This window comes from Pararge aegeria, chromosome 19, assembly GCF_905163445.1.
Source record: "Pararge aegeria chromosome 19, ilParAegt1.1, whole genome shotgun sequence".
Taxonomy (NCBI): domain Eukaryota; kingdom Metazoa; phylum Arthropoda; class Insecta; order Lepidoptera; family Nymphalidae; genus Pararge; species Pararge aegeria.
In genome coordinates, this window is record NC_053198.1 from 3,666,878 (window position 1) to 3,691,923 (window position 25,046).

Below are 25,046 nucleotides of genomic sequence, written 5' to 3' on the forward strand. Positions count from 1 at the left end.
GGTACGCAAGTTTGCAAGCCGTATGTGGTTCACTGGATTGGGCAACTCCAACTGGAGGCAGGTAAATATAATTTAACGGAGCTATAGACATCACTAGTGAATTAAGCTTATCAGAAAAGTTTCCTCTAACTTTGATTATGTTGCCAGACTTGTTTTTTTTTTTTATTTCGTTTCGCAGTAACTAAAGCCTAAGTAAAGTTATTTAAATTATGCGTTTTGTGCCTGCGCCTAGTTGCGAGACATAACACACAGTTTTCATGTAGTCGTGAATTCGTTGCGTCGACGATCATTTTCTTTAAGTAGTTCGCTACCTACCCTTAATTTTTTATATAACTCATATAGGAAGGTATTGGATAGAAGCAGGCGTTACTTTGCGGAAATCAATAATATATTATGAAAATTAATCATTATTAAAAAAATATTCATTGTGACATTCTCAAGAGATGTTGACTTTACAATGAATAATTGTAAAGCCAACATCTCCTGCTCCGGTTTCAGAGCGAAACGTGCGTAGAGGGTACATTGCCGAGGATCTTTTTGGTGTGGAGTATACGGATTGAAGAAATCATAAATTACAACATACAGATTCTCACAAATAGGAAGAGGTTTTACTCATTTTATGCCATTTTCCAGCTTTACGCCTACTTGGTTCAATAATTTTGTGCACGTTACTGAACAGCAGCCTTTACTAACCCAGTTGTTGGCTCGTGAAACTCTATGGATTACTATATATTGGTATATATATCTGTGTTATTTACAAGTTTATAAAATGATAGTGATTTTTAAAGAAAACATAAGTTTGAACGAAAATTGAATCGGCTAACTAACTATCGGCTGTCCCAAAATGGGGGGCAGCCGTATGTTTTAAAAATAAAATGTAAATAGCCCTTGGACTGCAATTACATAAAACAAAAGGAAAGCGATTGACTTGAAGTGAAAAGAATGAATGAATATAACACAGTATTCTGGTGTCTTCGACAAAAGCGTAGTAGTACTATGCCGCGTCGAACCTAATAAGAGGTACATATTTTCTATAACTGCCGCCGTTCCTATAACATGGATTGAACGAGAATTGAAAGTGGAATTCAATAGTACATACTGCTAAAACTAAGTCGTAACAAACTAAAGACGGTAGTAAGCATGATAACAGGGCATTGCCAACTAAACAAACACCTTTTCATTTTAGGTATAACCGACAGTCCCCTGTGCAGAGCATGCATGGAGGCAGATGAAACACCGACTCCAATGTAGAGGAGTAGCAGAGCAGAGCAACGCGCAGCATACCCTGGCTCCCCAGCATCACTCTTGAAGCACTGGCGACCTGGGCAGCCTACTAAGCTTCTGGAGTGAGCTCGGCTGGCTGGAGTGACCCAGCGGGGAGCTGTACCAGTGGCACTTCGTACAACGGAAGGTTCCGACCGACCAAGCACTGAGACAAGCCCAGAGAAAGAAGAAGAAGTACATGTAGGCACTTTACGCTTTATTAGAGAAGCAAAAGATATAACGTAGAAAGAAAGAGATACAGAGCTATCAATGAGTGGAACAAAAGAAAGCCTCTTGTTAATTCAATGTTTTGGTTCGCGAAATTAACGTGGACAAAGTCGCGTGAAACAGCTGTCAAATAGTATACCTCACAATAGTAGCGACCCACGGTGGCAGGGTAAGTCTTACCTGTAAAAAAAGAAATTTATACTTTAAGAATCATCATCACTTATAGATATAATAGATAGATAGATAAAGTCTTTGTTGCACAAATTAAAAGCGAAAACAAGAAATAACAAAATAATAAAAACTTCTAAAATTTTTAATTTATTTTTAAACAATTCATCCAATATCAACAAGTCAAAGTCAAATATTTCTTTATTCAATAGGCACTGATGCGTAAATGTAAAATATGACATAGAAGACGTGAATTAATGGCGATAACTAAATTCGTCAACTTAAAACTAAAGCTACGAGGCTTCATCAGAAGTGCCGGAAGAAGTTATTAAGTGTTTTTAGTCCAATGTGAATCATAAATTGTGCGATCTATAAAATGGGTCCGGAAGAGTCATTGACAGATAAATTGAAAGACGTTAAAATAATAACTATTTATAGCCAATACATATTTGAAAATTTAATGTATGTTCCAAGTTGCATATTAAATATTCTCAAATGACAATGTGAGATGGTGATAACAAAACGAACACCCGGCAAGTTTGTTGTGGGCTTCTTCTTAGACCAGGGCGCGTTTCACGCGAAAGGACATCTTTTCCGGTGATATGCATACCGAATTTCAAAGCTGTCTGCCCGCGGCTTTGCTCGTAAACAATTTTCAATTTTCCTCCGGGAACCTCTTCACTAAACGGGATAAAAGGTAGCCTATTTTATTTTCTTTGTCAAAGGCTACATGCATGCCACATTTCATCAAAATAAATTCAGCCGTTTTTGCGTGATTGAGTAACAAACATCCACACTTTCACGTTTATAATATTACTGGGATTATAAAATTAAGCTTAATTTGCTATACTCCGCGAAAAGCAGGAGAATCTATGTGGTGTAATTTATAATTTCTTCAATCCTTATACCCCACACCAAACAGATCTTCGGCAATATACCCTCTACGCACGTTTCGCTCCGAAACCGGAGCATCATCAGGAGATGTTGACTTTACAATGAATAATTGTTAAGTCCACATTAACAATTATTCATTGTAAAGTCAACATCTGTACAACTGTTTGGTGTGGGGTATAAGGATTGAAGAAATTATAAATTACACCACACAGATTCTCCTGCTTTTCGCGGAGTATAGCAAATTAAGCTTAATTTTGATAATATATCATGGATTTCCGCAAAGTAACGCCTGCTTCTATCCAATATTACTGGGATAGTAGGATTTATTATTTATGTTTAAATTCTAAACGAACAGATTAATGAAAATAATAATAAACAATTAAATATACGAGTAGTATCCAAAAAATGACGGCCGATTGGCGAAGCGGGCAGCGACCCTGCTTGTCTGTCTTGCCGTCTTGTCGAAACTGGAAGATGTTTGCATGAACATCAATGTTTCTCAGTGTCTGCGTGTATTATCTGTATATCATAATTATTTGTGTATATTATTCATAAAATAAAAAGGGCATCTTAGTACCCATAACACATGCTACGCTTACTTTGGGGCTAGATGACGACGTGTATTGTCGTAGTATATTTATTATTTATTATTTATGTTTGAATTCTAAACGAACACATAATGCAAATACTAATAACCAATTCAATATGTTATCCAAAAGTGCTCCAAAATTGATCCTCGAAGGTCTATCGGCCTCATCTCCTCACCTCGCCCCTTGAGAGCAGATAAATCCAAGCTCCTAATCACCGTGAAATGGCGCTACGCTCGTTTGTCACAGGTCCTGGGAGGTTTTTTCTTAAGATCATATTTACATGAAGTCTCCTTAACGTGGAGTAAAAAACAAAGTGGTCTAACTTACATTTTTTTAGCTCAGTTGTATCTTTTATGGACACTGCATGACCAACTTTTCTCTTTGAATCTGTGACCGAAAAAATTTAAGTGAAAACAAAAAATAATTACAATGTAAAACTATTATTATATATTATTTCAAAGGATCTCGTTAAATTACTCACGACATCCAACACCATCTCCATCTCGAACTCCCGTGGACAAAGGAGACCTGCTTAGCCGAATTTTTTTTTTTTACTTGGATCATTAAACTGGTAACGATCATTGACATCACCGTGAGAATAACAAAAGTATAATATATAAAACAAAGACAGGAGATTAAAAACCGTCTAAAAATAACCACGGCATGCTTAATTTAAATAATACTAGCGGACCCGCGCGACTTCGTCCGCGAATGAGCCGACTTAAAAAAATATTCGTATGTTGTCGCGGACTGTTCAAAAATTCCTACAATTCCGATATACTTACTACACACTTACGTCTTTTGACGTTTACGTTTACCGTTCACGCATCGCACGCATCAGAATCTCTCAAAAAGATATACGCCGATTTTCCCGAGATTACAATATAAATGAATCCTATATATATACAAGAATTGCTCGTTTAATGATATAAGATAAATCTAAAAGCTAATTGAGTACAATTAACATAAAAAAGTTTAAATTTAATACCGGCCATACAGAAAACGGATTATAAATAAGTAAATCAGAAAAAGAACGTTGTTACATTTTTGACATGTTTCACATGTCTTTTTTAGGAATCGGTAGTCCAGTGAGTAGGACTTTGATTTCACTTTCCGAATTCGAAATAGGTACAGGAGGATGACCTAAATTATTGTAACAATAAGGCTCATAATCAGATATAACGTTTCCAATTAACCGATCTATCTATACAAACGCCGGCTAAAGCGTACGCGAACAATACTAACGGGTCGCTTCATACAGCTCTAATCAGCTGTATTTTGTATTTACACCCAGCGTTGAACGTCCTAATCAGATCCAAAATTGTTTTCAACATTCCTCTTTGTCAGAATATATTATTAAACACCGTAAACACTCGGCGGTTCAACCATCGTGTGCGGTGTAGCGTAGTGATAGAGTCCAGTCTATTCGCTAGCATTGAACAACGTTGATAAAAATAACAAACAGACAAAAAATATAATGAAATGTATGTAACCATATACAACGTGTAAATAAAAAATCGTAATAATTCAGAGGCTTTTACATTATTTACTGTCTCTGAAACTTATCTGTGAAATCGAAACGCTTATAGTTTTCGATGAAACCATTGCCTTAGTTTTTACTAAAAAAAATAATCATATAGAGCCCTAACTTACTCTTGTCATTTTATTAGGTACGCGTGGCGTAGGTACTTTGTGCGTGTCGGTATTTTATCGTCAATAGGGTTGTCATAAGTAAACACTCAGAATATTTTGAATTAGTTTGTATGGAAAAAAATATGCTTCTTTCGATTTATTATTTTTACAGGTAATCTACCTGTAAAAATAATAAAATTAAATTTGGAAAATCCAAAAGTGTACGACTCATAATGCTCATTTAATTATCAAATATGGAAAAAAAAAAAAAAACTTTAAAATAGCTGTACTAGGAAAGCCATGCACAGGCGCCCCTGGTGGAATAAAATGTACATAATATCTATAGATATAGATATATCACCATCCATGTTAATTTTACATGGATAAATATAGATATACAGTCTTGCAGTTTTCGTTTTTTATTAATTGCAATTAAACTACACTAAAAATTAATCATTCGCATTCAGTGACCTACAATCGTCGTTTAGAATTAAAAAAAAAAAAAATTTAACTCAAATAACGGATTTCTTCACAAGTTAGAGTGTTTTCGGGGTTCACACATGACGGACAGGAAATTTTTTTGACCTATTTTGGTGTTTTTTCCAATTCTATTGCAGTAAATCAATTTTTTAAAAGTATGGAATTTATCTCCATTAAATTATCTCAACAATAGTATGCAAAATATACTCGTACTTATGCATCATTCAACAATATTTCGTAATTCGGTTAAGCGTTTTTACGAAGAAAATTGAGTAGGTACGATGTTACGTTATGTGATAAATATGTTAATGTTTATTATTATAAATGCGAATGTGTGTTTGTTTGTTTGTTTGTCCTACCTTCACGCTTAAACTAAGCAACCAATAAACTTGATTTTTTGCTTAGAGTTAGTTTAACGGACGGAATTAATATAGATTACTTTTTGTCACAACTTACGACTCCTACGGGATTTAACAATCCTTTTTCTTATAAATTTCAATAGTGTTTTTAGTTTTTGTAAGCATTGTTAAGAATTTAAAAAAAAAATTTAAATCAATAAATAATAATAATAATAAATATACTACGAAAATACACAAATCGCCATCAAGCCCCAAAGTGAGCGTAGCTTGTGTTATGGGTACTAAGATAGCTGATGAATATTTTTATGTATATAATGCATATAACATACAGATAAATACTCAGCACTGAAAAACATACATGTAGATCACACAATTCTTTTCCAGATGTGGGAAATGAACGCACGGCCGGACGCAGAAAGCAGGACCGCTGCCCACTAAGCCAACCGGCTGTCATTTGTAGAAAACCGTAATTAACGCGGGCTACAGCTGGCATTATTATAAACGTGAAAGTCTATTTTTTTGTCCTTAATTTACGTTCTTACTAAGCAACCAATTAACATTTATTTTGGCATAGAGCTAGTTGAAAGAATGGGGAGTAACAAAGGCTACTTCATATCCCAGGAAAACAAACGATTCCCGCGGGATTTGTAAAAAACCTTAATAAACGCAGATGAAGATCGCAGGCCACAGTTATGAGTATGTTAAAATAAATATGAAATTATCTATCTATCAATAAAAATAATGAAAGTTTGAAAATTCATTAACTACTTAAGAACTGCTTTTATTTTCATGTACGTAATAATTTATGGACAAGGTTTATGAAAGAATATATTTTTAAAGTCCATCGGTCTGAAATTCGGATGAAGGTTTGTATGAAAGTTTTAATAAATTAATGTCAGTTTTCAGTTGCACAGCTATTCAAATATATTTTGAAATATTCGATGCGAGGAAATTAAAATATTAACATTCTTTATAAACAGTTAATTGTCTACCACGTATAAAGTAATATCAAATTGAAAGACCACCGGATGAAAAAGTTTTTTTTAGGCTAGTCCATGAACTTATATTTATATATTATAACTACAATGACACTGACCAAATAGTGGTATCCTATTTTTATATATAGCTGGTTCAGTGAGCGCCTGATGATGGGTGAAATCACGGAAATATCACAACGTAACGAAATTGCGCGTTTATCTTTTATATATAAAAAGTGTTAGTTATACCATTTATAACTCAAGAACGGCTGGACCAGTTTTTATGATATTTGATTTTTTGGATTTCTCTTATACCGGAACAGGATAATAAGTATTAAAATATAACATTCATAAAAAAAAATGATCCGCGGTACGAAGTTCGCCGGGATTAAATACTTGCTGTATTTAATAAAATTAATTTAATTCAATTTTCAAACGGTGATAGCCTAGTGGGTAAGGCTTCGGATTCACTTTCGGGGGACCGAGTTTGAGCCCCGACACGCACCTCCAACTTTTCAAGGTTAAGTGTTTTTTTTTTAAATTTCATTTTGAGCAATTAAATATTACTTGCTGAAACGGAGAAGGAAAACATCGCAAGGAAACCTGCACATCTGAGAGGTCTCGATAATGTTCTCAAGGGCGTGTGAAGTCCACCAACCCGCACTTGGCCAGCATGGTGGACAACGGCCTGACCCTTCTCATTCTGAGCGGACAAGCGAGCCCTGTATAATGGATTGGTGATGATGAAGATTATATTTAATTCCAATTATTGTATGAAGTCGAGTCAAAATTAAGGACAAAATATTTAAGTAAAAGGCAAGATATTGAAATTCATCAAATTATATATAATAATAACAAAACTACAGCGCCTCTATTGCCGGTCCTGCCAAAGCCAAAATCAGCAAAATTAACTAAAGAATTGAATACAATTTCACAAATTTTTCATTGTAAAGTCAACATCTGTACAACTGTTTGGTGTGGGGTATAAGGATTGAAGAAATTATAAATTACACCACACAGATTCTCCTGCTTTTCGCGGAGTATAGCAAATTAAGCTTAATTTTGATAATATATCATGGATTTCCGCAAAGTAACGCCTGCTTCTATCCAATATTACTGGGATAGTAGGATTTATTATTTATGTTTAAATTCTAAACGAACAGATTAATGAAAATAATAATAAACAATTAAATATACGAGTAGTATCCAAAAAATGACGGCCGATTGGCGAAGCGGGCAGCGACCCTGCTTGTCTGTCTTGCCGTCTTGTCGAAACTGGAAGATGTTTGCATGAACATCAATGTTTCTCAGTGTCTGCGTGTATTATCTGTATATCATAATTATTTGTGTATATTATTCATAAAATAAAAAGGGCATCTTAGTACCCATAACACATGCTACGCTTACTTTGGGGCTAGATGACGACGTGTATTGTCGTAGTATATTTATTATTTATTATTTATGTTTGAATTCTAAACGAACACATAATGCAAATACTAATAACCAATTCAATATGTTATCCAAAAGTGCTCCAAAATTGATCCTCGAAGGTCTATCGGCCTCATCTCCTCACCTCGCCCCTTGAGAGCAGATAAATCCAAGCTCCTAATCACCGTGAAATGGCGCTACGCTCGTTTGTCACAGGTCCTGGGAGGTTTTTTCTTAAGATCATATTTACATGAAGTCTCCTTAACGTGGAGTAAAAAACAAAGTGGTCTAACTTACATTTTTTTAGCTCAGTTGTATCTTTTATGGACACTGCATGACCAACTTTTCTCTTTGAATCTGTGACCGAAAAAATTTAAGTGAAAACAAAAAATAATTACAATGTAAAACTATTATTATATATTATTTCAAAGGATCTCGTTAAATTACTCACGACATCCAACACCATCTCCATCTCGAACTCCCGTGGACAAAGGAGACCTGCTTAGCCGAATTTTTTTTTTTTACTTGGATCATTAAACTGGTAACGATCATTGACATCACCGTGAGAATAACAAAAGTATAATATATAAAACAAAGACAGGAGATTAAAAACCGTCTAAAAATAACCACGGCATGCTTAATTTAAATAATACTAGCGGACCCGCGCGACTTCGTCCGCGAATGAGCCGACTTAAAAAAATATTCGTATGTTGTCGCGGACTGTTCAAAAATTCCTACAATTCCGATATACTTACTACACACTTACGTCTTTTGACGTTTACGTTTACCGTTCACGCATCGCACGCATCAGAATCTCTCAAAAAGATATACGCCGATTTTCCCGAGATTACAATATAAATGAATCCTATATATATACAAGAATTGCTCGTTTAATGATATAAGATAAATCTAAAAGCTAATTGAGTACAATTAACATAAAAAAGTTTAAATTTAATACCGGCCATACAGAAAACGGATTATAAATAAGTAAATCAGAAAAAGAACGTTGTTACATTTTTGACATGTTTCACATGTCTTTTTTAGGAATCGGTAGTCCAGTGAGTAGGACTTTGATTTCACTTTCCGAATTCGAAATAGGTACAGGAGGATGACCTAAATTATTGTAACAATAAGGCTCATAATCAGATATAACGTTTCCAATTAACCGATCTATCTATACAAACGCCGGCTAAAGCGTACGCGAACAATACTAACGGGTCGCTTCATACAGCTCTAATCAGCTGTATTTTGTATTTACACCCAGCGTTGAACGTCCTAATCAGATCCAAAATTGTTTTCAACATTCCTCTTTGTCAGAATATATTATTAAACACCGTAAACACTCGGCGGTTCAACCATCGTGTGCGGTGTAGCGTAGTGATAGAGTCCAGTCTATTCGCTAGCATTGAACAACGTTGATAAAAATAACAAACAGACAAAAAATATAATGAAATGTATGTAACCATATACAACGTGTAAATAAAAAATCGTAATAATTCAGAGGCTTTTACATTATTTACTGTCTCTGAAACTTATCTGTGAAATCGAAACGCTTATAGTTTTCGATGAAACCATTGCCTTAGTTTTTACTAAAAAAAATAATCATATAGAGCCCTAACTTACTCTTGTCATTTTATTAGGTACGCGTGGCGTAGGTACTTTGTGCGTGTCGGTATTTTATCGTCAATAGGGTTGTCATAAGTAAACACTCAGAATATTTTGAATTAGTTTGTATGGAAAAAAATATGCTTCTTTCGATTTATTATTTTTACAGGTAATCTACCTGTAAAAATAATAAAATTAAATTTGGAAAATCCAAAAGTGTACGACTCATAATGCATCAAACGGTGATAGCCTAGTGGGTAAGGCTTCGGATTCACTTTCGGGGGACCGAGTTTGAGCCCCGACACGCACCTCCAACTTTTCAAGGTTAAGTGTTTTTTTTTTAAATTTCATTTTGAGCAATTAAATATTACTTGCTGAAACGGAGAAGGAAAACATCGCAAGGAAACCTGCACATCTGAGAGGTCTCGATAATGTTCTCAAGGGCGTGTGAAGTCCACCAACCCGCACTTGGCCAGCATGGTGGACAACGGCCTGACCCTTCTCATTCTGAGCGGACAAGCGAGCCCTGTATAATGGATTGGTGATGATGAAGATTATATTTAATTCCAATTATTGTATGAAGTCGAGTCAAAATTAAGGACAAAATATTTAAGTAAAAGGCAAGATATTGAAATTCATCAAATTATATATAATAATAACAAAACTACAGCGCCTCTATTGCCGGTCCTGCCAAAGCCAAAATCAGCAAAATTAACTAAAGAATTGAATACAATTTCACAAATTTCGAACACAAATATAACGTACAATCCATCGTTCCACAATTTCACCCATTTCTATTTTCAAGCCCACATTGAATTTTAATGCAATCCTATTTGCCGTGTTGCAGTTGCAGCTTTGTGCTTTTTGTTGCCTCCTTTGTTGCCCAAGTTGCATTTTACTCTTTCTAATACTTTGGAATTTTATTCGGATTATATTCGGTGCGCGTTCTCAACTGCAATGCCTCTGTGCTATTCATAAATATGTAGAGTTAGATTTTTGTTTGAACTGTATTCGGAAACCTGGATTAGGTTAGTTTAAAAATTCTGCGGATAATCTTAAAATATAGGTATTATGAAATCTTAAAGTTACTGAAAAAAAAAATTATTATATAGGTACTTTATCTACCCTTTTTTTTATTAAATACTTTTCATTTATGTATCAAAAACATGTATCTTTATTGCTGCTTATGCATATTTCTGCATATCAATCAATCAATGACAAACTTCAAACTTTCTGTTTATCGGAACGTTAGATAAAAGATCAGTCATATTATCGTTCAAATAAAACTCTGATTATTTATTTATAATACGTTAAGAAGCGATACTAACTTCCTCCTTCAAAACTTCCAAATAAACAATAAAACTTCCTAGAAAAGTATAAAAACCTCATAAATTATTTCGTGGTTGATAAACACTTTTTAATTTTTGTTAAACTGCAAGTTAGACCTGGTGGCAAGTTAGAATGCCATCTAAGATGGCTGTTATGGCATAATGAACCTATACCCAACTCAGTTTCTACGCTGTATCGTACCGAAACGCCATATCACTTTGCGGTACGTCATTGCCGACTGGCGCAGTGGGCAGCGACTTTGCTTCCTGGTCCATGGCCGTGGGTTCGATTCCCACAACTGGAACATGTTTGTGTGACGAGCATGAATGTTTTCCAGTGTCTGTGTGTTTATCTGTGTATCTGTATTTATGTATATTATTCATAAAAGCATTCATCAGTCATCTTAGTACCCATAACACAAGCTAAGCATATTTTGGTCTATGTGGCGATGTGTGTATTGTAATAGTTTATTACAATATACACATTACAATATCAAAATTTATTTTCTTTTTTTTAGTTCGGTTTTCTACAGAAAGCGTGTTATTTTGTTTTTTTTAAAGTATTATTTATTTATTATTATTATTACCGGCAGGGTGATAACAAGCCACGGCCAAAGCCCACCAGACCGGACTAGGGAAAATTCAGAAACTATAAATTTTCCAAATTATTTACGTACGTAGTCGTAGCACGGCGAGTAGAAAATAAAACGCAAAAATATTAACGTTTACAACCCACGCAAACTTTTTCAACGTAGTCTTAAAAGGTAAAACAACAGGAAATAAATATAACCGAGTGACAGAGGTTCACTGAAAAACATGTCATGTCGGTAGATGTACCGTAAAATTGTTTATGAGGGCGAAATGGGCTTACACTCTCATGTCTCGTATCACATTACCAAGAGTTATCAAGGTATTATGATCTGGGATGCGTGCGTTATACTTCATGTTAGCTTAAGATCAGACTAAAGACTTGTTATTTTCCTTCGCGATACGAAAAAGATGGAAAAAAAAATTTATAAAGTGTGTGCGTGTAAGTAAATATCTACTGCCTGAACTGCCTGGCTGCTTTGTCGTCATGTTGTGCGATTGAATAAAGAATGCATATTTATGCGATAGAAGTAATCGCGGTTGATTTGGTTTAATTTTTCGAAGAGTTTTTTTTATTTTACAATACAACATCACCGTTTAACCCCAAAGTGCAGCTTGTGTTATGGGTACTAAAATGACTGATGCATATTTTTATCAATGATATCTATAGGTACTTATAATAAAACTGTAACTGGAAGATTTCTGTACATTTAATAGATTTTGAAAATTTTAATCGGGGGATGCTTTATAATCGATACTGAGTCTGAAACAGATTTTTATTTAATTTTTGTCTGTCTGTCTGTCTGTCTGTCCGGGCATCACGTAAAAACTACTGAACGGATTTAAATTAAATTTGGTATAATCGTAGCTGATATTCCGGGTGAAAATATAGTATACTTTTTATTCCGAGAAACAATAAGTTTCCTCCGGTAAATTAGAAGAACTTTTTTATCAATTTTACTTCATAGCTCCGTTAAAGTAGTTGGTTGAAAGATTGTTCAAATACAATAATTTTAGTTGGAAATAGCAACGGTAAGTCGATGGGATATTACAGTATTCATATTACAAGTATTCATTGAAAATACTGTTGTATTATATCTTATTTCTGAAATTAATTCTTTTACAGATTGGCATCCAGATGGTTTAAAAATTTATTTCTAAGATTTCTTGATTCATTCTTCACTATCGAAGTTATGTGGTCGATTGAAATAACAAAGTTGGATATGCTTGAAGGTTGTAAGACTTTTGATCGGTGTGAAATACTTGCATCGTAAATTATAATAGCTCATACAACGTAAACGGTGAAACAGGAAACGTGGCATAAAATAGGACAATTTGTTCTGTCAGTCGTCGGCTTGAGCGATATATTTTATCCTTTCAAGTTATTACATTGAGTTTTTATTGTTTTTTTCCCTTTATTTTATCTGTATTAATATTATAACTGCGTCTGTTTCTTTCTTTATATGTTCGGCTCAACCAATGTATCGAGCTTGATGAAATTTAGTGCATGTAGCCCGAACATGTGAATTATTGCAGGTGTTGCAAACCATGGACTAGGATATGAGCATTTTAAATAGATAGTCCTATTTTGATATGGAACGTGTTGAAAAAATAAAAATAAAACGGAGAAATATATGGTGATTTTTTAATTTTTATTGAAGAATTACGATTGTACCCTTCAAAATTCTTAGTCAACGTTTTGAACATATGAATACAACGTATTTACCCTCATTTTACGAAAAAATTACGCGCAGATGCGCTAACGCCGAGCGACAATACTGATCTAGTTTGATACATCCGCCACCCGGGTGTTAGGTCGCTCGTTGATTAAGTAGTGTGGACATAACGCAACGTTTGAAAAGTAAGCCAACTCGCTTGGGTTAATCGCGCTTTTTTTATATGTGGAACAAATTTGTACTGACTTTTCAAGATAAAAATAAAATAAATACTTGACTTCTTATGTTATCAAATATTCAAAATTTAATAAGCTTAAACTTGGACATTGATGTTAATTTTTTTCTTTTTTTTTTTTAAATTTAATTTTTAAATTTAATTCTTAATCTATATATATAAAAGAGGATGTTTGTATATATGTAATCGATAAACTCAGAAACTATTTGACCGATCATTATGAAAATTGGTATGCTTATGTATTTTTTCACGGAGAAGGTTTATATGCTATGCCCATGTAACTCCCCACCAGGCGTTGCTGTCAAGTATCGACTTCCGCCCCGTTCAACCGATTGTCATAAAATTTGGTATGACCATGTATTTTTCCACGGAGAAAACGAACATGCTATGTCCATTGATGTAACTCCCCACCAGGCGGCGCTGTCAAGTATCGACTTCCGCCCCGTTCAACCGATTGTCATAAAAATTGGTATGACCATGTATTTTTCCACGGAGAAAACGAACATGCTATGTCCATTGATGTAACTCAATTTTATATGCGGCAATGAATGCAATAAAATGTTTTCTCATTAAATTCAATGAGTTATTTTACAACTTATATTAAATAAGAAAATAAAAGAAATAACTAACCTTCTTTTGTAAACAAATTAAATATAATTTATTTAAAAAGCAAATCAGCTAACTTCAAATATATCATTTGTTATTGAAAATAAAAATAAAGCAATAAAATAAAAAATAACTTATAATTATTATTTTAAAATAACATGATCATGTACTAAAAAAATTGATTTGTAATTTTAATTGTAAGTGTAATTTAATGAAAGTCAATAATACTGTTAATTAGTAAGTATACTCAAGACTTTAAAAATAATAAATAGTTAATTTAAATTGTAAATAGAAAAGAATTAACTAATTAATTATTTATGTAAATAGATAAAACAGGTGCTACACAAATAATATTATTTACAATGCCACGGAAAAAATCAAATATCGGAAGATCAAAGAGAAATACGAAGCAACAGGCAACCAGAAGAACTACAGAAACACCGCAACAAAAAAAAAAAGGTTAAAATCAAACAGACTTCGAGCTTCGTCTTTGAGAGCTAATGAAACAGATAGTGAACGTGTTGTTCGAGTTACAGACCTACGATCAAGAGCGTCTTCATGAAGAGCTGCCGAAAAACCTGACGAACGAGCTCAACGTTTGGATGATCAAAGATTAAGACAAAATCAGTTAAGAACTGAAACCCATCTTAATAAAGCAGCCTTTAATTACGATAAGAAATATGATTACAAGATCCATCCCGTTGTGGTCATTGGTTCAATGAATGTAGTATGTCCGCATTGTCGCGCTAAGAAGTTTCAAAAAGAAACTGCCGGTTTGTGTTGCTCCAACGGAAAAGTTCATTAACCACCACTGGTTGAACCACCAGAACCTCTTCTTACCTACGTATCTGGAACTACTAAGGAGTCTAAACATTTTCTTCAGCATATTAGAAAATACAACTCCTGTTTTCAAATGACATCGTTTGGAGCAACAAATATTGTAAAATATAATCATTTTATGCCCACATTTAAAGTGCAAGGACAAGTATACCATCAAATTGGTTCACTTCTCCCAGTACCTGAAGAAAATCCCCAATTTTTGCAAATTTATTTCATGGACAACGTAGAAAAAGAGATTGACCGACGATGCATGTTCAGTACGACAACTAACCGGGAAATTATTATTATTTATAAATAAAAATAACATAAATTAAGCTGTCATTTCAAGCTGAGAAATTATTTTAATCGATTTTTAATTAAATATAGCTACAATTTTAATCTACATTTAATCATTTATTATTCACATTTCTTATTTACAATTATCGTTTTATTTTAATTCATTTTTTTTTAAATATAAATTTAATTTTATCTTATATTTTTAGAATGAAGTTTATTTTATGAAAAATCCCTAATTTTTTTTTTAAATTAAATTTTATTTTTTAAAACATTAATTACATCTAAACGCGAGTGATAATATCATTAATAATTACCATGTCCAAGCTATTGGTTGTAATCTTAGAAAATATTTTTTTTATTTCAAACGCACTTCATCGATTAAAAAACTAAAAGTTATCATTTTTGCTTTAGTACTCACCGATTACTTGATTGGTAATTGTATAATATGACCAATTATTTTCACCAAACGCATTATCAGCATAACTGCACAAATTTTCGAAAGTATACCTAACCTACCCTTTTTGCGTAAAATATTTATTGAGCAGCTGATAACTTGTATATTATCAAAATATATAAAAGGCAAAGGTCACTGACTGACTGACTGATTGACTGATCTATCAACACACAGCTCGAACCACTTGACGGATTGGGCTGAAATTTTGCACACATATAGTTATTACAAAGTAGGCGTCCGCTAGGAAAGGATTTTTTTAAATTCCATCAGGGTTAAATATGGGATGAAAGTTTGTAAAAAATTCTTCATTTATCAATTTATTTTTCAAGCTACATCAATTAAACTTTGATTTTAGGTTTTCGATTTATAATAAAGAAATACGTATTTTATAGGGGATCAAAATTTATATGAAAGTTTGTCTGATTTTCTAAGTAATTTCCGTTCATATTTTTCTATAAGCAGCAAGACCTTTTTTTAACCCTTTGTAGTAAATTTAACAAATCAAAAATAAAACTTAACGTGAGCGAAGCCGCGGGCAAAAGCTAGTTTAATATGAATTTTAATTTTAATTCTATTTATATTTTTAACATTATTAATTAGTAAAATATTTTTAGACATTTATTTTGTAATGCAGTTATATATAAAATGTAATTAATTTTGAGATTATTTGTAAACGTTGTGAAAACCTGTAATAAGCTGAACATTCACTTAGCTCGCAACGTAAAAACTTGGACAAGAAAAAATTTATTAGCGGTTGGTTTTCCTAAATAAATAAATAAATAAATAAATAATGCTTTATCTTTTCTTTAGGTATGCAATATCTGCAATAACTTAAAGAAACTTTTGACGTTTCACATCTCGCAGGCGTCCCGTGACGGCTTACACGTTTTTTTTTTAGTCCACAACCCGTTAGCCCTTGACTATAATCTTACATGCTGGTAAGTGATGAGGCAGTCTAAGATGCGGGCCAACCTTTTAGGGATAACTAAAAGGTTGGCCCGCATCATAACCGTATGAATAACTGCTACAGTTATATTAAACGCATACCCTTATCGGTTTCTACGCGATACCGTACAACGCTCAATCGCTTAGCGGCACGTCTGTCGGTCGGGTGGTAACTAGGCACGACCAATACGTCCCACCAGACCTGATAAAATAAAAAATGTTAATACCCAAGTTGCCTCTGTCGGGGATCAAACCCGGGACCTCCCACTTTAAACCACAGCGCTCAAAGTGAGGTCAATAACGCTGGTTTTTGGGCTGACGTCATTTTGCTGAATAACACGTGATATTACAGCTACCCCATGAACAGAATGTTTGTTTCACGTTGAAAAATATTATCTCACCCCAAGGAGAGTTTGGGGAAGTTTTATTAACGACAGTTTGCAGTAGATTAGGTTTTTGAACGTTTCTTTCTTGTTTGTTCGCAGTTTGGAGTGTTTACAGCGTGTATTTAATGGGCGTCTTGTGATTCAAGATGTGCACCTTATAATAAGTTTTGTTTTTTGTTCATTTAGTTTAGTTTATTATTGTGAATCTCTTTTTATTTGCACTCATAAACTTTTATTGTGAAGTTTACGAGTGCAAGCAAAAAAGATTCACAATAATAACTAAGCTAAATAACCAAAAACAGAACTTATTATAATCTTTCTTTTATTCTTTTTTACCAACGATATGCCACAGAACAGTGAAATGCCGCGAACTTTCAATCAATTCGTACAAAGATTTTTTATTCGCGTTTCTGATTTAAACAACTGAGGAGGTTCGTAGGCCGAAAATAAATTTGTAGATGTCACTATATTGCGTTTTATATCATTATGGGGAACGCTCGGGCATGCAAGTTTTCTCACGATGTAACATTAGTATATTGTGCAACTAGTGCGACAAGTTGTCGATTGCCCACGAAAGCGAAGTTGAACGCACGAGAGAAGCGAGTGCGGTCACTCGCTTGAGTGGGTAATCGATGTCGCACTTGTTGCACATACTATTTTGTAATACTCATGCGGGGAAAGTAATATACAAAATAATTTAATTATCTATATTTTTTATTATTTACATTAATTTATTTTATTATTTGTAATACGTACATGTTTTATCGTATATTAAAGTATGTTTTTTATTCATTATACTTTTTTTCTTTTTTTGCGAGTTTATGTTTCATGGCTCGCACTGTCCCGCTTTCGTGTTAGTCAAGTTCTATCACCAATGGTTGTTTGAGCGATTGCCTTTGCACACAACATAAATATACATATATATTTATATTATTTTTCTTGTGCGTTTCTTGTATTGTTTCAATGTATCTGTATAAATAGCAGATTTCTAGATAAATAACTATATTTATTTTTTATTTAATTGCTTAGAACATGCGGGATTTGAGCTGCGTGTCTGGAAACGGGGAATTAGGCGCTCCCAAGAGGGAAGCCGAAGTCTAACCCACCAGAGTATCACTTCTATAGAATATTGGAAGAGGATTGTAATAATAACCAATAAATAATACACAAACGTTTCCAATTGCTCGTTTTAGACTCGCTTCTCAATTTACTATGTGTTATTCTCGTGTGTTATTAGGCTGTGACATTACTAACGGAAGATTGCACGTACTAATGAACCTTTATTACTTTTCAGGTAATAAAAGCCTTCTTGCGTCAGCCTTTTCTCATTTAGCGTTTCATTTCAGTAGTTAGGCCGGAGGAAATAATTAAGTTGATAATAAATAAGCCATCTTTATTAAGTGTATAGTATAGACCTGAGATTTTATTTATATTACTTTTTTATCAAGACAATTTAAGTCAAAGTCAAAGTCAAAGTCAAAGTCAAAAATATCTTTATTCAAGTAGGCCCATAGGTGGCACTTTTGATGCGTACATAAGAATTACACGGTAGTGAGATGATGGCGACCACATTCGTAAACTTAAAACTAAAGCTACGAGGGTTCCAAACGCGTCCTGGTCTAAGAAGAAGCCCACAACAAACTTAGCCGGGTGTTTTTTTTTTTTTTTTTGTTATCACCATCTCACAATGTCAAATTTGATTTATAAAACGAAAATTTCTATCAATAATAACACCTGTCAAATCAATACACTTAAGACTGTTTTAATAGCTCGATTCGTACAAACACCTTAAGACTACTAATACTAATTCAAATCGTTTAAGAAAAACTAAAGATATTATGTATATATATAAAGCCACCAAATTGTACCCTCTTGCTCTATGTGTATATCTCTGTAACAACTTTTTTTTGGTATACCATAAGTGTATTGATTCAAAAATATATATAGGTTTTAATACCACTGGCGATGTTAACCTATCTTCTGTTTTTTTTGTTTATCCCATCCTTGGGATGGTGCCTGTAACATTTGCTGACTACTATGCAGATAATCTGACATTCAACTAAACCGACCATCAGGTGAGATCGTATTAAAGAATCTGCCGAAAGCCATCAGCAAAAAAGTACGTAATAAAAAAGTTGCGTAAAATTTGCGTGAACGAAACTACCAGAAAGAAATATTTACGAACAAACTTTTGATGTAATGAAAAGTAAATCTCCCTCGACGTTCGTTGAGAGCTCAATAAAAAAACTACTTGAAGAAAACCTCTAAAGGTTTTCCGTGTAAAATATTTACTTATTTCACTGAGCTGCCTACTGTTTGCTATATTATTAGATAAGTCTGTTTTCAACAAACTTCTGGGCCCCTGGTGTATATTCTCAAGTTAAAAACCTTTACTTTAAGAATCGGTCAAAATTTTATTGGGTTTTTAAATATTCTCTCGAAAAAATGTGTAACTCAGGGTCTCATAAAAAGGCTTAGAGACTCACAGCGGGTGGAAAGAGCTATGCTCGGAGTATCTATTCATGATGAAATCGGAAATGAGGAGCTCCATCGTAGAACCAGAGTTAGTTCGCGTAACCGGGTATTTAAATCGTAGAACACACATCAAGGTTATTTCTTGATAGGAAAACCCAATACTTTTGGCCCTACCTGCTAGCCCTTCAGACAGGGGATATAATTTACGTGCCCACCTGCCAAATCGCTAGAACATGGAGTAGGAGAAGTTCACCCCCGTTTATTAATACACATATATTATTTGAATATTATTTCCACTTGTGAGCCAGTCGAACATTCATAAAACAAGACGTGCGCGGCTGTAATGACTATCTATGCTTCTGTACATTTAATATATTTTGAAAATTTTGACCGGGGGATGCTTTATAATCGATAATGAGTATTTTAATTAATTTTTGTCTGTCTGTCTTTCTGTCTGTCCGGGCATCACGTGAAAACTACTGAACGAATTTAACTACAATTTGGCATAGTGGTAGCTGGTATTCCGGGACAACATATAGGATACTTTTTATCCCGATGAACAATAATTTCTCTCCGGGAAACGGGATGAAGATTTTTATTAATTTTACTTCATAGCTCCGTTAAATTTGAACCGATTTTAATAATTCTTTTATTTGAAAATGCATACTATCAAGCATGTATTGTCTAATTTTAATGGGATCTGATAAATATCGTCGAAAATAAAGGACATAACTCTTCACAGATAACAGCAAGTCGCAAGGCATATGAGACAACGATCGAATGCATGCGTACCATCCTACTTATATTATAAATGTTTAAGTAGTTTCAAGTTTAAAAAAACAACAGTCTGGCTTCTTTCATCAACTTTTATTTGCATTTCATCATTGTTTCCATTTTAAATTGAAAGCAAATTGCTTTGATAATTTTTTTAAGAAAAACTCAACTAGTTTCAGCTGTGTTAAATGTTTTATGAATTTAATTAACGGAAATGCTTTAGCAGTGATTGCAAGTAATGAAACTTAAAAAATAAAACAACATCTAATAATATGATTGCGTGGTATTTTAATTTAAATCTCTTAGTATTTTTAACACCCGACACAAAAACGTGGAGTGCTATAAGTTTGACGTGTCTCTGTGTATGTTTGTGGCTCCCGAAAGGATAAACTGATTTTGTTTTTGTTATTTTTGTTTGAATGGTAAATTAGTCGGGAGCGATTTAACTTTGTTTTTACAAAATGGCGGACCACATGTTTATTCACAACACCCCCAATATGAACATTAAATGAGAGGACTTGACTATTATTATTTATGTTGTAGGGCATATCAGCCAGTCTGGGAAGTGTACAACGGGTTCCCCGGACGTCCAATAAATCCAACGAAAGGGACATGTCGTGGTGGTTTTTAGTTCGGGTAAACGAGTCCCACATAACCTCTGTCCTGTCCAAAAGAACAGAGGTAGTCATAAAGCTTTTCCACCACGAAAAAAAAAAAAAAAAAAAAAAGGGCATATCAGCCAATGCCGGAGTCCCCAACTTCTACGCTGTGATTCGTAAAAGAATTTCGAGTGTCTGGGAAAACGGTTCTATTAGAATCTAATAGGACGGTTTTATTAGAATCGTCGCTCAGGCATCCCCTGACAGCGTATTTTTTAACCATTGGCAAAAAGTGCATCAGATTCCACACTTGAAATAATATAAAATAGTTGAATTTGAATTGTAATTTAATTTATTCTAAATTTTATTTTTATTTCAATTAATTATTGTTTTTTTATCTATTTATTTTTTTAATCTGATGGTCTTTTATATTCATTTTATGTTAATCTCTTAATTTTGTATACGGGTTCCTGACCTGAAATAAAATGATCTTATATTATTTATTTATTATATTTCATTGTAGAGAAAGTAGGGCGTTTTTAAATTTTAAAATTATAAATGGCGTACACAACTAACTCTGTACTTCAGAAGATACACTAAAGCTTATAAAAGACGTATACTACCTACTTAAAACCAATAAGCAGCGATAGTTTATGGCCTCGTATTAATTCGACCTCCCAAGCGTAGTATTGAGAGCTGTGGGCTTATATTGGATATTCCCCATGTAAATCCCCGGTAGGAAATTTGGAAAGGATCTGGTATGGTGGGAGGCTTCGGCCGTTGCTAGATATAACCCTACCGTACGTATAAACGTGCCACAAAGAGATCACGATGCCAAATTAATCCAATAGTTAAAGTTTATTGGGCGATTGTAGAATAGGCCCTTAAGTAAGCAGTATCAGTTACTTTGCGGAAATCCATAATATATTATGAAAATTAAGCTTAATTTGCTGTACTCCACGAACAGCAGGAGAATCTGTATGGTGTTATTTATAATTTCTTTAATCCGTATACTCCACACCAAACAGATCAATGTCTTTATTCATTGTTAAGTCAACATCTCCTGAGGACGCTCCGGTTTCGGAGCGAAACGTGCGTAGAGGGTACATTGCCGAGGATCTGTTTGGTGTGGAGTATACGGATTGAAGAAATAGCAAATTAAGCTTTATTTTCATAAAATAGTATCAGTTGTTAGTAATAATAACCGAGAATCATGGCTTAACATGCACTACGAAGCACGGAGCAAGGTAAAAGTGCGGTAAGCTTTAAGTAGCTAAGGAGTTTAATGTTTACAAAACAACCTTGTTTCTTTCATCAACTTTAATTTGCATTTTCCCTATTGCTTTTATGTCTAGTTAAAAAGCAAATTGCGTTTATTTTTCCTATTTTCAAGAAAAGCTACTTCTAGCTTCTAATTATCTTTAATATAAAATAAACCAGACTGCTTCTTTTGCCGACTTCTTTTTAGATCAGGGCACATTTTGAAGCCATATAGCTTAGGTTTACAACTAAAGCCATCACTATCGTCTAACTACAACGTAAAAAAAATGACACGTATCAAAAAGCGCTTATGAACTTACTTAAACAAAAAAAAAAACAAAAATACTACTTACGACAATATACACATCGCCATCTACCACCAAAGTAAGCGTAGCTTGTGTTATGGCTAAAAATGGCTGATGAATATTTTCATGAATAATATACAGAAATACTTAGTATATACATGCAAACACTCAGACACGGAAAAACATTCATGTTATCCAGTTGTGGGAATCGAACCCACAGCCTGGACCCAGAATTATTATGCTTTTTGCTCTAAATTAAAGTCACCGTTGCAATCACGTCATAAATTGCACTATCATACTTTTATTTAAAAAAAAAAATGAAAATGAAAAAATGCTTTATTGTCATGAAGAAATAACAAAACAGAATCAAAAGTACTTAAACATAACACATAATATTCAATCAATCAAAGCAAATGTTTGTAATCTATCTTACTGTAGTAATTGTACATGGAAGTTAAAAGAAAATCTATACTTAATGTTTAAAAAAGTAAACTGTTTAACAATAAATAAAATTTCCTTTGGTATCCAGTATCCACACTAGGCAAGCCTGTATCGTAGGTGCCAATAATTCGGGTTCAAGTGTGTTTTTTTTTCACGCAGTTACCTTAAGCTTTTCACTTGCTCTTTGCTCTTTAAACTAGTTTTTTTTTCTTATCCGAGTGGTTCGAGAACTTTCAGTATTAGTAACCGAGGTATGAATGCTGGCTCGGGTCAGATAACACAATCATAAAAGAAAAGTAAGCCTAATCTTACTATTTTAAAAGTTGAGCTTTCTGTACTTTAATTTAGAAAGGTTTCTTCAGGGGCGCTTGCTATAGAAGTGTAAGCAAATTTGAGCTTTATTACCACATTTAGTTATGCTCCATTTCACTTCGACGTATTTCAGAACCTGAAATTGAAACTCGGGCCTAAGCCTTTCCTACAAGATTTTTACGTTCCTAATCGAAGATCGGCTTGGATTATCGATACTCTGTAACGTCAGAGTAAAATAGAAGTTTCGCAACTTGTTTCAAAGATTAAATTCTTCTAAATTTCTATGGCAAACACTTTTGAAAAAAACTGGGTTATAGAATTTGCGACTCTAACACAAGTGTTATTAGGTTAATTTTGCTTTGATCGTAAAGTGTTTCGACGCTCGAAAATTGTTTAAAGATTGCGCGCATCCAAATTTTAAACTAAATTTACTCATGGTGAGTGAAGATGGAAGCTTATTAAACTACAAGAGGCACCTATTCCACCAATCCGCACTGGGCCAGCGTGGTGAAACACTGCACGGCCTTAACCCCTTCAGATTTTGGGAGGAGACCCGTGCCCTGTAGTGGACCCCTGATGGGTTAATTTTTGTTTCTACACGGCATGCACAAGACAACGTACTGCTTCAAATCAATCAATCAAATCAAATACACTTTATTGTACACCAAATTAAAATAGTTGGAAAATCCTAAAGTGCACGCCTCATAATCTCATTCATTACAATAAAATTGAGATTATTTTTTAAATAATAATTAAATTACATCTAATTATACTATGAAAAGTAATAGGCTTCTTCCTCAAAATACTGAAGCCTATAAAAAAACCAACTCGATAAGTGAAGTATTTTGCTCGTTATCGTGACCACAAGATACGGGATCCGCACATACAGACACTCGGACGTCCGAGACAGAACTTTTTTAAACAATTGTTTAATTAGTTTAAATAATAAAAAGAGATTTAAAAAAGTCTCAACATTTGTCTATTTATATTCACTTATAAACGCAATAAAGAATAAATAAAGGGAAATTTTAAGTTGGAGAATCACTCGGTGTAAACTGACAGTAATACCCACCTCAACGCTTTGCTTATGAGGCGTGCAAAATCAAGCATAAAAAATACACAATTAAAATAAAGGAGAAAAGGTACAATAGGCGGCCTTATCGCTTAAAAGCGATTTCGACCAAGCAACCTACCTCTACAAATCAAATTGAGAATTATATTTTATTGCTTCCGTGTAAAGTAGGTTCTTTCCAAGCGTTTTGCTGTATAAAGAATACGTAATCCAGTTTTCCTGAAACCTCTCAAGTTGCATAACGAAGAGTCTCTAGTAAGACGTTTGGTAATACTATCCGAGGAGTATAGTGAAGCCTTTTTATTACGTCACTCACATGGATGTGTAGGAAAGTACACGTATGTTTTGTTAGAGTACACAACTTTCACGACCTCCTAGGCACTGTGGTAAGCGCTGTGGTCTTTTGAGTAGGAGGTCCCGGGATTTCAATATCATCAAATAACCAAGGAGCATCTAATGCTGGACATGTGTCTTTTGTAGAGAGGCTTGGGTCCAGCGGCTCGCTTGATGTCCACCTCATCGTTGGTCTACCAACACTGCGTTTATCGGTGCAAGGTCGCCCTTCCAGCACCTTGGGACCCCAACGTCCATCGGTTCCCTAAGCTATGTGCCTGGCCCAATGCCATTTTAGCTTTCGCGGCGCTTCGAGCTATGTCGGTACCCCTGTTTCTTCTACGGATCTCCTCATTCCTGTCTTTCCATCCCCCGCGACCAATTTCAATTTTGGAATTCAGTGACATTGTATTTCTCCATTTTCTCTGTTTTGTTATGGCGGGAGGCCGTTTTGGTCATGGCGTGCCGCCACGTCATTTAACATTTCGGTACGATGTATCGTGAGAAGATATTAGAA